The following is a 4,437-nucleotide window of genomic DNA, read 5'->3' as shown; positions in this document are numbered from 1 at the left end:
TATCTCTGGGGGCCCTGGGTTTGCTCAGTGGATCCATGTGTTTAGAGGTTGGACAGACTAACTTTTAGGGAAAGAGAAGTCACAGGCCAGAGGTCTTTGGTTCAAGACTCAGCTCTGCCACTTGCTAGCCGTGAGAGAATGGGGAGTTACAGGGGGGGGCGGGGAGGGGTCTCTCCCTGAGCCTCAGGTTCCTCAATGATAAAACGAAAATATAATAATAGCTTCCTAACAGGGCTCTCTCGAAGAGCGAATGAGCTAGCGAACATGCATTTGGTTTTTAAATGAACACATCTCACAAATGTACACTTATCACCAAATTTGGGCAGTTAGTGGAACCACCGGTTCGGTTCTTGCGGGGATCTGTGGAATGGTCATATGAGAGCAGTGCTAGGATGGGCTCAGTTAGATCTGGATGAGAAAGGTAGGTGGGTCACAAAGTTTGGGTTGAATTCCTTCTACTTTGTAGCTGGGTGACCTGGGGCCGATTATCTAGCATCTCTGAACCTGTTCCCACATCAATAAAATGGAGATTCCTGGTTCTTCCAGGACTGTCACGAGAAACAAATCTATTCAACAAATAGGAAAGGGGATGACAGAGGCAGGATTAACTTCCACTGGAGCGGAAGTAGGACCTGAGGTGAAACCACATGGCTGTGGGAACAGAATGTTAACCTGAGCCTATATGGATATATATGACTTTATAAACTAAATTTCCATAGTGCTCTGCATAGATATTATCTAAAGGACTTTATTTAGACAGGAAGCCTAAGAAACCCCAGGTCTTGGGCCTAATTTTATATTTTCCAGTCCCTTTACATTTAATATTTATAGGAGAGGGACTGCAAGGGATTAAAATGGAGGACAGCATGAAGAACGTGTCCCTTTACCTCCCAGCTTGAAGACACAAGAAACAATAGAAGGGACGATGGAGAAGAAGCCCCTTTACTCAACTTCAGTGAGATCAGTACTAATTTTGATAACTGAATAGCATTTCTGTGAGTCTAATACTTCTTAAAAACCTACTGTATTTTTGAAGCCAGGTCAGTTAGCATTATTTGGGTCTGAAGTTAGTGCGTTAAATTTCACCTCTCAATGTTCTGACATCATTTTTAGAACAAAAACCCTTTGCTTCTTTATTAAAATATACGGTGGCCAGTGTGGTTGGTGACAACGGATTTGCAACACCATTCTTCATGAACTCAGGGAAGAGGATGGTGACTTATTATTTTTCTTTTTATAAAAGATCATTTGACATATCTTTGAAAAAATAAGTCAGTTTTAGAAAAGGAAAACAGGTATTTAGCCAGAAATCTACTGTTTTCTGAATCTCTACTAGACGCAATGCTATTTGCAAGAAAACAGAAGCTGTCTTTCTAGAGAGAGCCGTTTTGCCTGCTTTATTTCCCCTCTGAAATCATGAGCCAATATTTGTGACATCACTGGGTTGCTGTGGAAATGTTTATTTCACAAAGGATTTCGACCTCAAGTGGGGAATTTACAAGAGGAAGTGTGAACTTTTGGAAAAAAAAACAATTGGCTTGAATAAAAATGGACAGCATTTGGAAAAAGGACTCAGAAAGAAAATAATATAAATTGCCTATAACAGGTTGTTTCAAGTTTGTTTTTTTTTTTTGAGGATTCAAATACTTGTAAAGGTATCTTACACAGATACACCAATTTTAATTTGAATTTTGCTTACTATAAATACCTGTATACAGAGTTAGGGGGAACATACAAGGAATGGCTTTTTGTAGAAAAAACTTTCAGCTACCCAATTATTAAGATTGGTAGAAAGGTTTGGTCCTAAAATACCATCGTGTGTGTGTGTGTGTGTGTGTGTGTGTGTGTGTGTGTGTGTGTAGGAATTATATCTGTTTACATTTTTATGACATAAAATAGACTTAATAGCTCCATTTAAAGAATTGTGACTTAAGGGCCTGAGTTTTAGTGCAGAAGCCACAAAATCCATTCTCGTTGGTAACTGTTAAATCAACAGAATGCCAAGCTGGAGCCTTTCTTCCTGCTGGGGCAGTATTGTCTCCTAAATCCACTTTTCCAGTTCCCTCAGCCTAGCCTAGTTTGATGTAGCATTGACTTAGCTTAACTACAGCAACTGCCAAAAGGAAGTGGGTTTGCATTTGGGATGGGAGGCGGCGGCCACGGGTGTGCGTGTGCCTGCGTGTGCGCGCGCACGCGGGGGACGAGGGACACCGGGAAAGAAAGAAAATCGAGACGTAGTAACTGAAAATAATTTCGCGGTGGCTGGAAGAAGAGGGGCCTCTGCAAGGGAGAGAGATTTTAGGAATTAAGAAAAAAAATCTTCAAAGAGGGTGGGAGGAAGGCTTGCCAGAAGGGTGCGTGGCGTAACGCCGGACCCGTGCGTCTCCGCGGGCATCTTTTTTCCCCCTGCCCCGGGGTTGGGGCGACCCCTTCCCTACCCGCCCATCTGCTCGCGGCTGTACCCGCGCCCCCTGCCGTCCTGGGGCACGCACGGTCTGGCGGGGAGGGCGGCCTGAGGCCCGCGGGTTTGCAAAGGTCTGGCGGCGCGGGCTGATTTAGTGGCCGGGGCTGTAGTACAGGCTGTCCCCGGCAGCCGGCGGAGTCAGCGCGCCCACGTGACGGCACTGGCTCTCCGGTGAGCTCCCCAAACAGACGCACACCCAGCCACACGCGCGCACACACACACGCACACACACACGCACGCACCCCCGCGCGCACACGCCCGCTCTCTCTGCCACTGCGCCCTGCATCCCGGCTTGCTCATTCTCTCTCCTTCTCGCTTCCCCTGCGGTCTCTCGCTCTGCGCGCACACACCACACACGCACACGCACACACGCGCGCACACACGCAGCCGGCACAGGCGGCGGCGGCGGCGGCGGCTGCCCAAGTCAGGACGAACCTCTCTAGGTACCGTCTTGAGAAGGCGGCAGCGGCGGCGGCGGCGGCGGCGGCGGCAGCCCGAGCATCCCTCCTTAGCCGGAGAGGGAGCACTGCCGAGAGTTTCCGTTCCCTTCGCCGTTTCCTTCCCCCTCCTTTTCTTTATTTTCGAGAGAATTTCTTCTTCTCTTATTGGTTTAATTTGATTTTGAAAATTTTTGGTTGCTTTTTTGTGTGTGCTTCCCCCCCACCCCCTTCCTCATTTTATTTGCATCCAGAGCATGGCGGGCTGCGGGCTGTCGGAAGATACCTTCCTCTCTTCCTTCTTTTACAACTACGGCTCCTCCTGGGAAACCCTTTCCAACCAGGTAAGGGGTGGCACGGTGCCGGGCGGCGTGGCGCCCCGTGCCCCCCGCCGCGCGCTCACTTGGCACTCGGCGGGGAGGCAGAGGCTCGGGAGGGGGTGGGGAGGCTGGGGGGCCAAGTGGGTCGCACTGTCTGGGTCAGTGCCAACCGGCGAGAGGAGGTACTCCTCTTCCCCAGCACTAGCTCTCCAATCTCCAGGGTCTGTCGCCTCACTCTCGAGCCCAATTTGCCACCTCCCCCACCTGCACCCCCCGCCACCTCCCAGCCCAGCGGGGACCCGAGAAAGAACCTGGAGCCCGCACATTACCCCGGACAACTCCAGGCAAAACCAGGAAACTCGAGCGCAACCTTCCCCAAGTCGCCGCGGGCGCCGCGCCCCTGTGCGCCGGGCGCCCGCCGCCCTCCAGTTGCACCGAGGGGTTGCGGAGCTGCGAGTCCCCCGCGACGTGCTCTTCCTCCTCCACTCCCCCCGGGCCCCCGAGCCACCTCTTTGCCTAAAATGGCTGCAATCTCAAGTGGAGGCGTCCCCTGACCCCGTGGAGGGGGGAGGGCAGAGTGAATGCTTCGGTGCCCATGACCCCGCGACTCCCCTGGCGCGCACAAGCACCCCACAAACACACACTTAACTTTGATGACTGTGCAATGCAGTCTGGCCGCATCGTGCCCTCGACGCTCCCCGCCGCTGGCCTCTAGGTGTGCATGTCGGTGTGACTGGGGCGCGGGGGGGGGGGCGGGGAAGCGGGAGGTAGACGCCGGAAGGGGGGGGCGTGGAAGCAGATGGATGTTAGCGGGCCACTGGTAACCTGGAGAGGCAAGAGTGTGCTCAGGGTCTAGGGGTGCAAAAGCTATTCTGGGAGCCAGAGCGAGAAAGAGGAAAAATGCCTTTTAATTAAATAACTGTTGTAGTCTGCTGCCCCCACCGCTTGTTTGGTGAAAGTCTACAGGCATCTGTCATCCCCAAACTACACAGGGAAGTGGAGCTGGAGTCGAGGGAGGAGGGGTGTGTGCGTGTGCGTGTGTGTGTGTTTGTGTGTGTGTGTGCGCGCGCGCGTGTGTGTGTGTCCGCGCGCGCGCGCGCGCTCGTATGTCCAGCCTGGGGAAAGTTGGGGCCGGCGGCGAGGTGATTGAGCAATGGTGAAAGGCACAGCCACTCGGTGGGCGAGCCGGGCGCGGGGGATTCCCGGGCGGGCGGAG

At 52.5% G+C, this 4,437-nt stretch overlaps 1 protein-coding gene across 2 annotated transcripts in view; it reads left to right on the top strand.

Moving 5' to 3' along the window:
• The first annotated feature begins 2,841 nt into the window (after positions 1–2,841).
• The window catches only part of PPARGC1A (PPARG coactivator 1 alpha), a 609,551-nt gene continuing 607,955 nt past the window's right edge, over positions 2,842–4,437 (top strand). For both annotated transcript variants that reach the window (XM_011365217.2, XM_011365230.2), the window contains exon 1: positions 2,842–3,245. The gene's annotated coding sequence lies outside the window, so the exon portion shown is untranslated. The remainder of the gene's footprint in view (positions 3,246–4,437) is intronic.

Source organism: Pteropus vampyrus, unplaced genomic scaffold (assembly GCF_000151845.1).
Source record: "Pteropus vampyrus isolate Shadow unplaced genomic scaffold, Pvam_2.0 Scaffold5, whole genome shotgun sequence".
Lineage (NCBI taxonomy): Eukaryota > Metazoa > Chordata > Mammalia > Chiroptera > Pteropodidae > Pteropus > Pteropus vampyrus.
This window is presented reverse-complemented; position numbering and strand designations above follow the sequence as displayed.